This window comes from Mangifera indica, chromosome 8 (assembly GCF_011075055.1).
Source record: "Mangifera indica cultivar Alphonso chromosome 8, CATAS_Mindica_2.1, whole genome shotgun sequence".
Classification (NCBI taxonomy): Eukaryota; Viridiplantae; Streptophyta; class Magnoliopsida; order Sapindales; family Anacardiaceae; genus Mangifera; species Mangifera indica.
In genome coordinates this window covers 10,167,704-10,180,434 of record NC_058144.1, presented here as the reverse complement: position 1 = coordinate 10,180,434, position 12,731 = coordinate 10,167,704, and the positions used below count along the sequence as shown (strand labels likewise).

Sequence of the window (12,731 nt, the reverse complement as noted above, 5' to 3'; positions counted from 1 at the left end):
TGGCCATTGGACTTTCTGGGGAAGTGGTTTTTGTGTTGATAATAGCTGTAATTACAATGGTGGCTTTTCACACCCATGAAAGCAGGTCATTTTTTGTGGGAATTATCTGCGATGTCTTCAACATTATCATGTATGCTTCACCACTCACCATTGTGGTAAGTTTTTCCATCTCCCCAACCTAAATCTGCTGGTTTTATTCAGAAGAAAAAAATGTTGAAAAAGCTTAATTTCTTGTGTGGATTTCTACAGAAAAAAGTTATAAGAACAAAGAGCGTAGAGTACATGCCATTCTATCTCTCACTTGCCGGTTTCACTAATGGCTGTATCTGGGCTGCTTATGCTCTCATCAAGCTGGATTATTTTATTCTGGTAAACCAAATATTTCTCTATAATAATTTTGCACTGGTGCAAAAAACATACAGATGATTTTGGATTTGCTCTTGCAGATAAGCAATGGCCTTGGAGCACTGTTCAGTCTTCTGCAACTTATTATATATGGCGTGTACTATAGATCAACGCCTAGAAAGGGCCAAGATATCGAAAAGCGGCCGGAGGTTCAGCTCTCTACAGCTCCCACGGGTTAAATTAATCTATCATGCTGATTTTTTTAGCAGTGAGTTCAAAAAAATTTTGATGTGGTCCATTATTTCCATTGAAATCCAAATTGTCACATTTTATAATAAAAAATTTCAATAATGACACTTTGAATACATGAATATTGGATGTTACTTACCATTTTGTATAAGTTTCAATGATAATTTCAATATTAAAAGTTTAATTGGTTAGATTTATTTATCAATTAAAAGAGTTTATTTAATATTTTAAATACTTAAAAATTAAATTATTTGATTTAATTTTTTTAAAAAGTGATAAAATGTTAACTAAAAAACATTTATTAATAGAGAACTCAAAATTTTAATTTCTCGTATCAATTCAAAAAGAATCATTTATTTATACTCTTGAAATTTAAAGAATATATTTATATTAACATTTATTTGACCTCATCTTTTATTATATTAAAACCTTATCATAACAGTATTAAAAAATTTTAAATTAAAAATAAAATAATATTTAATAACATATAATAAAAATATTTATATTTTTATTATTTTCTTAAGAAATAGTAGTAAATCGACCGTAAATTATCATCTAAGTAACCAAAAAAAATTGTGATATCAATAAAGTAAAATTATGAACCTAAATAATATTTGATCCTATCAATGTATATATATTACAAGATCATACCAAATAATATAGTCAAATCATAACTGCAAAATAAACATCAATATGATTTATGCTTTTTAGATTTTTGAAATGATAATTAATTGTCGTTGCCAGTAAAAATATATATATATTTTTTCATAACATTTTTCCCGCTGCCTTTTGTTGATTTTAACAGCGAAAAACTATAAAGACGAAGAGTTTGGAGTACACGTCAGTCTATCTCTCAATGGCCGGCTTTGTTAATGGGTGCATCTGGTCGGCTTGTGCTTTTCATCAACTTGGACAATTTTCATTCCGAAAATCCCCAGTGGCAAATTTAATCATAGTAAAAGTGGTTTGACACAGGGCAATAGCGATGTTGATGGTGATGACGAGAGTGATGAACAAATGGAAGACCTTAAAACATCCAAAACATGCAATTCATACATGTTGCAATATATGCATAGGGCTGAAACTCCTCCACTGATTTCCTCTTAATTATTCGCCAAAAAGTTGGACTGTCAAAACAATGTAATTTTAAAATCAGGCTAATTATCCATTAACAAGATTAACAGTTTTGATAAGAAAACCAGGCGAGAGGAAGAGGCCGAAGGAGATAACATTACCTGCATCATAAATAACCAAATATTTTCATTAAACAAAAAGGTAACTGAAAACACACACCAAAAAATAAAAAAATCATTGTTTTTTGTAGCAACAACACAAGTGAAAAACAAACCAATGATGCCGACGATATTGCGAGCAGTTTCAGCATTAACCATTATGAGTGAGCTGCTTCTGTGACAGAGATGGTGAAATTTGTTTTGAAAAATGAGAGGGCATATATGTTGATAATGTGGAGTTGTTAAAATAAAGCAATAATCTATCACTTATGCTCTCATCAAGCTGGATTATTTTATTCTGGTAAACCAAATATTTCTCTATAATAATTTTGCACTGGTGCAAAAAACAGACAGATGATTTTGGTTTTGCTCTTGCAGATAAGCAATGGCCTTGGAGCACTGTTCGGTCTTCTGCAACTTATTATATATGGCGTGTACTATAGATCAACGCCTAGAACGGGCCAAGATATCGAAAAGCCGCCGGAGGTTCAGCTCTCTACAGCTCCCAGGGCTTAAATTAATCTATCATGCTGATTTTTTTAGCAGTGAGTTCAAAAAAATTTTATGTGGTCCATTATTTCCATTGAAATCCAAATTGGCATAAAATTTCAATAATAACACTTTGAATATTGGATGTTACATACCCATTTTGTATAAGTTTCATTGATAATTTCAACATTAAAAGTTTATTTGGTTAGATTTATCTATCAATTAAAAGAGTTTTTTTAATTTTTTAAATACGTAAAATTAAATTATTTGATTTAATCCCGAAAAAGGCTAATAAAATGTTAACTAGAAAACATTTATTAAGAGAGAACTCAAAATTTAAACTTATTGTGTCAATTCAAAAAGAATCATCTATTTGACCTCATCTCTTATTATATTAAAACTTTATATATTTTTTTATAATTATATTATTAAAAAATTTTGAATTAAAAAATATATATTTTTATTATTTTCTCGAAATGTAGTAGCGAATCAACTGTAAAATATAATCTAAGTAATGAAAAAATTGTGATACCAATAAAGTAAAAGTATATATATTACAAGATCATACCAAACAATATAGTCAAATCATAACTACAAAATAAACATCAATACGATGAAATCGAAATATGCTTTTGAGATATTTGAAATGATAATTAATTGTCGTTGCTTGTAAAGACTAAACTGCTGTTTTATATTATTTTGTCAAAAAATATTTTCATAACTTTTTCCCTGTTGCCTTTTGTTGATTTTAACAGCGAAAAACTATAAAGACGAACAGTTTGGAGGACATGTCAGTCTATCTCTCACTGGCAGGCTTTGTTAATGGTTGCACCTACGGCTAGATTCAAACTGAATCAAGTTCAAGTTTGTTTGAACTTGAGCTTAATTCAATTTATAGTAATTGAGTTCAAGCTCAAGCTCATACTCATCGAGCTTACTACAAATAGGCTTGAGCTTAGCTAAAGCTCAATTTGAGTTCAAGCTTTAACTAACTCATTATTAACACAACATCGTTTTATATTAAAATTTTTAGTTTATGAGTTTGATGAACAACTCAAACTCGAAGTTGCAGGCTCAAGCTAGCTCAAACTCTTTTGGGGTTGGCTTGTTTCGGGCTCATTTGAGCTGAGCTTGAGCTCGAATAAGCTTGGTTCAAATCCAGCCCTGGTTGCATTTGGTGAGCTTATGCTTTTCATCAACTTGGACAATTTTCATTCCAATAATCCCCATAACAAAGGCCAAAGGACTATTTCCCACCCAAAGTATGGAGCAAAGACAAACACACATCCACGATATTTTAAAAACTTATATACTTACTCAAGGTTTAGTCCATTTCAACACACCTAAGAATTTTTTGTTATACTTAAGGTTAAAATCATCAGTTTATTAATAATATTAAAATAAATAAAATTATATCTCATATTCTTCTCTTGGTTTGAAAAACTAACAATTTTCCCTAATATTGAGTTTTGAAAATTTCACTTTTCCCCCTAAGGTTTAGAAAACAAATCTGGCGAATGGTAAGCTTCTTGTTCGATGTTTCTCTCTCGATGGCGCTCTCTCCCGATGACTTTTTCTCTAGCAATGGTGAACATCATCCATTCATCTAGACTCAATGGCATGACAAAAGAAGAAAGAGACGGTGACAGAGATGGTGGTCCGGTTTAGGGTAGAAAGAGATAGTCGCTAGTGGCTGGAGAAGTGAAAAAAAAACCTAGGTTTGGAAGAAAAATATGATTTTTTTTTTTAAATTAAAAACTTTAAATAGAGATAAAGTTGCTAGGTTTTAAAATCTGATAAAGAAAGAATGAGATAAAATTATATTTTTTAATAATATTATTAAAATAACAGTTTTACTTTCACGTTTAATGAAAATTAAAAAATGAGTAAGTGTTTAACTTTTTAAAATCTCGCAAACGTATATTTGTCTTTGCAGTAAACCTTATATGGGAAATAGTTCTTGGCCTTTAATAGAATATTAATACCAAAATAAGTTGTAGCTGGAGGAGGATCTAATAATTTATGGATTCTACTACAGATCAACACCAACAAAAGTTGAAGACGACATCAAGCCAACTGACGTTCAACTATCTGCTACAGCCGCTGTCTAAAACGCTCATGCCTAAAAACAACTGACTGCAATCGATATGACTGTTCTGTTTTTTTTTTTTTTAAAAAAGTGTGCAGCAGGAAAAAATAAGTCGAAGAAATTGGTGTAATTGTAACTTGTCTTGTAAGCAGTTGGCACGCTGCCAGGGGCTGCTATGCTCAGCAGTTTGGGTTAGTTTTGGGTATGTGCGAGGCTTATCAAGGCCCAAATTTAAAAAAAAAAAAAAAAAGTGGGAAGCTACCTCTTATCAGAGCTAGTTTTGGGTGTGAACAAGGCAGGCCCAAATAGAAAACCCAAAAAATTTCGAAAACTACACTCTATCAGAGCCAGGTTTCGATCCTGGGACCTGTGGGTTATGGGCCCACCACGCTTCCGCTGCGCCACTCTGATGTTTGATCAACGTTTCGTTATAATTTTATTCAAAGTTAAGTCTAGACCCATTGACTGAATTATTTTAAAAAATCCCATGCCTCCTTAAAATTTGCTCAAACACTCATTTTAATACCATCTATGTCAAATTCTCTTTTAATAATTCAGTATAAATGAACAAGAGCTGTTTGATATAGATTGTTATTAGGCCAAAGGATTATTTTCCAACCAAGTTTAGTTGTATTCCTAAAGTTATATCTGTAAAATTTAAAAACTCAAAGTCTCAATCGTTGACCAATTAGGATTAAATTTTTTTGTTAGAAATATGAATAAAATCATTATTTTACTAATAATATTAAAAATATATATAACAAATCATGCCCAACTTGTGGGTTGATTAGGTCATACCGCAAGTTAACTTGACTCGGCATGATACTATAGTTGTATCGTAAAAAAGATTTTGATATATTTTGTTTGGCTACTATGCAACTTATGCGCCCACAGCAACCCTTGGTCTAGCCAAAAATAATAATAATGTTATAAAATTAATTAAGCAAGTATAAAGGATAAAGAAATGAAAGGAAGAAATAGCAAAGGAGAAGAGAGCAAGACTATGAAACTTTATTTCTGGATGAAGAAAAGAGAAGAGAAATCTCTATATCTACATGAAGAGAGGAGGGGGGATTTATAGGCAATTTGCCGCCCCTCCAGTCAACAAAGGAAGCAAATTTCCAAGCTAATTTTCCAATTTCATTAATGCATTCATACTCCTTTGGTTTCTCTTGCGTAAGCCTTGCCATTTTCTTCTTTCTCTAATAAATGAATTCCCACTGCCTTTTTGGACTTGCTTTGGTTGAAAGCCACCTGGTTTTATAACACTCTCCCTTGGATTTCCACCACTTACAGATAATTATATTAACTTTGCTAAAGAAAAACCCAGTGGGATAAAAACCAAAACGAAGAAACATAATTATTAAATGTTCTGTAAGTTGGCGTTGGACGTGCTTAAACTGCCTCATTAAAAACCTTACTAAGAAAACCCAGTGGGACAAAACCTAGTGAAGGGAAAAAGAGTACAGTGCACCTTTTGTCCAATATTTGATAAACTTCAAAATTTTGTTTGATGAATGCTCCCCCTGATGAACGCTCCCCCTCTTTGTAGTAGGATTAACTTGGTTGCTTGTTGAGCCGCCGTATACCGATATTATACACTAACTTCTTAAATGTTGATGTCGGTAGTGTTTTAGTGAACAAATCTGCAAGATTCTCACTGGATCTGATTTGTTTGACATCAATCTTTTTACTCTGCTGGAGCTCATGAGTGTAAAAGAACTTTGGTGAGATATGTTTGGTTATGTCTCCTTTGATGTACCCACCTCTAATTTGGGTTATACATGCTGCATTGTCTTCATATAATATGGAAGGAGTGTTTGTTGTAGAAGTAAGACTGCATGCATTCTGAATATGATGGATGGCAGACTGTAACCATATACATTCTCGGTTGGCTTCATGGAGAGCTAAAATTTCTGAATGATTTGAAGAAGTTGCAACCAAGGTCTACTTGGTGGAGCGTCATGATATAGCTGTGTTATTATAAGTGAAAACATATCCCGTTTGTGAACGGGCCTTATGGGGGTCAGAAAGATAACCAGCATCTGCATATCCAACCAAACTAGGATTTTTAGGGGATTTGACAGAATATAATAATCTCAAATCTCTAGTTCCACAAAGGTAATGGAGTATATGTTTGATTCCGTTCCAATGGCGACGAGTTGGTGCAGAGCTAAATCGGGCCAATAAATTAACTGCGAAGGATATATCCGGTCTTGTGCATTGGGCTAAATATAATAAGGCTTCAATGGCATTAAGATATGGTACTTTAAGATCAAGTATCTTTTCATCTTCTTCTTTAGGACGAAATGGGTCCTTTTTTGGATCAAGAGACCGAACAACCATTGGGGTACTCAAAGGATAAGTCTTATCCATATTAAAGCGTTTTAATAATTTTTCAATATACGATGATTGATGGATAAGTATTCCATTTGAATTGTGCTCGATCTACAGGCCGAGACAATATTTTGTTTTTCCCAAATCCTTCATTTCAAATTCTTTTTTCAGATATTCAGCAGTTTTTGAGAGCTCTTCAGGAGTCCCAATTAAATTCATATCATCAACATAAACTGTCACAATAGCAAATCCTGATTCTAACCTTCTAATAAAGACACATGGGCATATAGGGTCATTCACATAACCCTCTTTTTTCAAATATTCACTGAGGCGATTGTACCACATACGTCCAGATTGTTTTAATCCGTACAATGATCGTTGTAATTTAATTGAGTACAAGCCTCTTGAATTGACCTTTTTTGCTTCAGGCAATTTGTATCCTTCAGGGAGTTTCATATAAATTTCAGCGTCTAAATTTCCATACAAATAAGCAATAACTACGTCCATTAGACGCATATCCAGTCCTTCAGAGACTGTTAAACTGATTAAATATCTAAATGTAATTATATCCATCACAGGTGCATATGTTTCATCAAAGTCTATACCGGGCCTTTGGGAAAAGCCTTGGGCTACAAGTCTGGCTTTATATCTAACAATTTCATTTTTCTCATTTCTTTTTCTCACAAATACCCATTTATATCCAACGGGTTGTACGTCTTCAGGTATTGGAACTACAGGCCCAAACACTTGACGTTTTGCTAGAGAAGTTAATTCTGTTTGAATTGCTTCTTCCCATTTAGGCCAATCATGTCTTTGTTTGCACTCAGCCACAGTACGTGGCTCAAAATCATCATCATTCAGAATTTCAGTAGCTACTGCAAATGAGAATATATCATCAACTATAATTGTTTCACGATTCCACATTTTTTGTGTATGAACATAATTTAAAGATATTTCAATATTCTCATTTTTCTGTTCTTCAGGATTTTGTACCACTTCAGGGGTTTGTGCCACTTCAGAGGCTTGTGCCACTTCAGGGGCTTGAGTTTCTTCAAGGACCATAACCTCTTCTGGAGGAATATTTGTTTGATTATTTGCCTTTCTTTTTCGAGGAACAGTGTCCTTCGATCCAACAGGTCTACCACGCTTCTGACGTGAGGTAGATGGATCAGTCATGGCTCGAATGGACTGTTCAGCAGTCACATTGATTCTTGCTGGTGTATTAGCAGCTGGAACATGTGATCTTGTCACTTTTGTTGTATCAACAAATGCATCAGGCATTTGGTTGGCAATAATTTGTAATTGCACTATCCTTTGCACTTCAGTTTCACTTTGGGATGTGCGAAGATCTAAATGAAACATGGTAGGTACATACCAAGTAAGTTCATGCCTAACTTTAAGAGGCATTTTCTTTTCTCCTAAAGATGGGAAAGTTGTCTCTTTAAAGTGACAATTTGTAAATCGTGCAGTAAAAAGATCACCTGTTAATGGTTCTAGATATCTGATAATAGATGGTAAATTATATTCAACATATATTCCCAAATGACATTGGGGTCCCATTTTTGTGCGTTGAGGGGACGCAATAGGGACATATACAACACAACCAAATATTCTCAAATGAGATACATTAGGTTGGTAACCAAAAACCAATTGTAAGGGAGAATATTGATGATAAGAAGAAGGTCGCAAGTGAATTAACGCTGCAGCATGTAATATAGCATATCCCTACATAGAAGTAGGTAATTGACTTTTTAATAATAAAGTACGTGTAATTACCTGGAGTCGTTTGATAAGAGACTCGGGTAATCCATTCTGTGTGTGGACATGCGGGACTGGATGTTCAATCTCAATTCCCATAGACATGTAATAATCATCAAATGTTTTGGATGTAAATTCACCAGCATTATCTAGCCGTATTGACTTGATCGAATAATCTGCGAAATGTGCCTTTAATTTGATAATTTGTGCTAACAGTTTAGCAAATGCAACATTTCGAGTAGGCAATAAACAAACATGAGACCATCGTGCAGATGCATCAATTAAGACCATAAAATAACGAAATAACCCACTTGGTGGGTGAATGGGTCCACATATATCCCATTGAATCCTTTGTAGAAATGATGGGGATTCACCTCCAATTTTGAAGGGGGATGGTCTTATTACTAATTTGTCTTGAGAACAGGCGATGCAGAATTGTTCACTAGACAATAAAATTTTATGATTCTGTAATGTATGTCCATGTGAATTTTCAACAATCCTACGCATCATTGTAGATCTTGGGTGACCTAAACGATCATGTCAAAGCATAAATGCTTTTGGATCAACGAACTTCTAGTTCGTTACTGCGTAGGTCTCAATTGCCTTTATGGTTGTATAATACAATCCAGATGATAAAGCAGACAATTTTTCTAGTATAAGCCTTCTTCTGGAGGCATTACTAGTTATACAGATGAATTCTGCACCATTTTCACTCATGGTTTCAAGATGATAACCATTTTTTCTTATATCTTTAAAACTTAGTAGATTTCTTCTGGATCTACTTGAATATAATACATCATTGATGTTTAATTTGGTCTCATTGTTTAACATAATTGTGGCTCTTCCGGAGCCTTCTATCAGATCAATTGATCCTGATATGGTGGTTACTTTAGCTTCAATTAATACTAAAGATAAGAAAAATTTCTTTTCCTTAAGAATTATGTGCGTTGTTGCACTATCCACCAAACATATGTCTCTCACATCAGCTTTTGAAGTCAACGCTTTAATTTTGGAGTCCATTTCCTTTCATTTAAAAATTACGTTAGTTATAACGTACACAAAATATTGAAAAGAAGAGAACATGACAATAAAATACAAAATAATATGCATGACTCTAAAATAAATATATATGATGGATTTAATTATAAAAAATTTTGGGTATTTCATACTCATAATAACTACTTCTGATAGTTACGTTCACTTCAGGGAACGATGTATAATGAGAAAATATTAATTTAGAATTTCTTTTCTGATATTGGTACTACAGGAGCAAAAATAAAATGTAGAGAATATTTTATCTTCCACATTCAGGAAAAGATTTTGAATATTACAGAATTATACTAAATATAGAGTCATTGTATTCATATTTCGGCTTGTAATCCTTCAGAGATATGATGCCAAAAGATAATAGCTTTGTATTTGTCCTTCTGGGATATTTTATTTAGTTAGTTTTTCAAGACTCACAAATTCTAGGTAGAGACTCATGTAAAAAGCTCATTTAATATTATCTATCTAATTTTAGGAACTTCAGGTTCAATTATTGTCATATTTACAAAACTTCTGGTTTTGTAAACAATATATATGAGTTAATCTTTGAAACTTCAGGTTCAAATATTATTTCATATTTACAAAACAGCTGATTTTATAGGAGAAATATTGGGATTAATTTTGGAAGCTTCAGGTTCATATATTATCTCATATCTACAAAACTTCTGGTTTTGTAATTAGTATTCAGAATATTATAATACGTATTCTGATTATGTTTTGAACTTCAAGTCCATATTTTTCACACTTTATGCAAACTTCAGGTTGTAAAGGTGATATCATTATTAAAATAAAGACTTTGATGAAACTGGGGACTTCCAACCCATATATATGAAACTGGGGACTTCCGGCCCATATATATGTATTCTCATGATTTTACAAACTTCAAGTTGTAAATCGTAAAACTCGAGACTTCGGGCCCATGTATGTGATTTTCTCACGATTTTACAAGCTTCAGGTTGTAAATCGGATATAAATAAAAATAAATATTCGAATAAATAAAGATGCGAATAAATAAATATTCAAATAAATGAAATACAATAAAAATAAACATTTAAATAATATTAGGACTTCCAGTCCAGATTCTTGGTTTTGTAAGCTTTAGGTTACAAATAATATTTATGACTTCAGGTCACAAATTTATAATTTCGTAAACTTCGGGTTACGAATGTTATTCAGGATATCAGATCCAGATTAATGATATTCAGGACTGCAGATCTAGATTCATAATTTTGTAAACTTCAAGTTACAAATAAGATTCAGAACTTTAGATTCAGATTTATGATATTTCAAACTTCAGGTCTAAATTCATAATTTTGTAAACTTCAAGTTACAAATAATATTCAGGACTTCAGATCCAGATTCAAGAGTTTCAAGACTTCAGGTCCATATTTACAATTTTACAAACTTCGGGTTGCAAATTTGTATGATTATAAATAAAAATTAAGCAGAAATATAACAGAAATTAAAAGTCAACTAGGACATCACAATTGAGATATCCGTATTTATAATATTTAAGCAGCATAACAACATAATAGAAAGATATAATATACCTGAGCTGATCGTGCTGATAACGTGTTATAAAATTAATTAAGCAAGTATAAAGGATAAAGAAATGAAAGGAAGAAATAGAAAAGGAGAAGAGAGCAAGACTACGAAACTTTATTTCCGGATGAAGAAAAGAGAAAAGAAATCTCTATATCTACATGAAGAGAGGAGGGGGGATTTATAGGCAATTTGCCGCCCCTCCAGTCAACAAAGGAAGCAAATTTCCAAGCCAATTTTCCAATTTCATTAATGCATTCACACTCCTTTGGTTTCTCCTACGTGAGCCTTGTCATTTTCTTCTTTCTCTAATAAATGAATTCTCACTGCCTTTTTTGACTTGCTTTGGTGGAAAGCCACCTAGCTTTATAACAAATAAAAATTTTTTCATTCTTTTCTTCAAAATTTTTTCTATATAAACACCTTTTCCCTCCCAAAATTTATATATATGCTCTCAATCTCTCAAACTTTCATTTTTCTCAATCTCATATTTTCTCATCAATATCTCATTCTCAAACTCTCTGAATTCATAAACAATGTTTCTTTATGTTTATAATTTAGTTTTTGTTTCAATTTTGTTAATCAATTATTATTTTTCATAATTTTATTTATCAAAATAGTTTATGAATGGATTTAGACTCAAATGAGTTCAATCTGTTTAAATATTATGATGCTGATGATATTATTGATAATTTATATGGAATAGAAGTACGGGCACCAATAAAGGAAAATGAGACAAACAAAAGCTTGATAGAAAGAAAAAGAAATCAAAAATCTATTGTGTGGAATCACTTCAATCAAATATAAGAAATGATCGAAAGAAGATTAATTTATTGAGCAATGTGCAAACACTACGGTTTATATTTAACGTGTGCCAGTTTGGGTGGCATAGGACATCTTTGTCCGCATATTATAAATAATTGTAAAAAAAATTCACGCGAGATGAAAAGGCAACAACAAATTGTTTTCACCAGATCGTGATTCATTAGTCTCGATGCTAGTGCAACAGAAGGTCAAGCGGTTCCCAATACATGGGAGAAATGTTTATTTTTACGTATGATGAAATGAAAATGCAAGACATATCATATATTTGATAAAACAAAAAATAATAACAAAATTATTGAATTAATGTTAAATCATATATTTATTTTATTTAATGGAAGATTATTTCATATTAGATGTGCATGTCATATTATCAATTTAATAGCTTAAGATGGTTTAAGTATGACTAAAGATTAGATATCAACACTTAGACAAGTCATCGTATATATTCAATTATTGTTATTATGGATTTAAACATATTGTAAATTATGTAAGTGGATGGGGTTAAGATGAAAAAGATTAAAAGCAAATGTTCAAATTAGATAAAATTCAACATACTTTATGTTAAAAGCATATAAAAGATATGAAATATTTATAGTACGGTTCTTCAATATCCAACAAAAAAATTTGAAAAATCTTATTTTTTTGACATATTATAATTAAGAGATTATCACGACTCTAATGAGTATGTTAACGATATTTTTAAAGAGTATAAGTATCATAATACTTTTCAAAATATATCTAGACAAAAATGAAACAAAAATTTTAAAAATATTGGACTGAAATTTCTTTACTTTATGTTCTTGCCACTCTTTTAAATC

At 31.9% G+C, this 12,731-nt stretch overlaps 1 long non-coding RNA gene and 1 other non-coding gene across 2 annotated transcripts; one reads left to right on the top strand and one right to left on the bottom strand.

The window, feature by feature from the left end:
* Positions 1-2,465, top strand: LOC123224465. The gene is made up of 3 exons (XR_006503974.1): positions 1-155; positions 250-613; positions 1,400-2,465. It is a non-coding gene; the product is annotated as an uncharacterized LOC123224465 (long non-coding RNA).
* A 2,278-nt stretch (positions 2,466-4,743) lies between these two features.
* On the bottom strand, positions 4,744-4,815 carry TRNAM-CAU. The gene has a single exon. It is a non-coding gene; the product is annotated as a tRNA-Met (tRNA).
* Between the last annotated feature and the right edge of the window lie 7,916 nt (positions 4,816-12,731).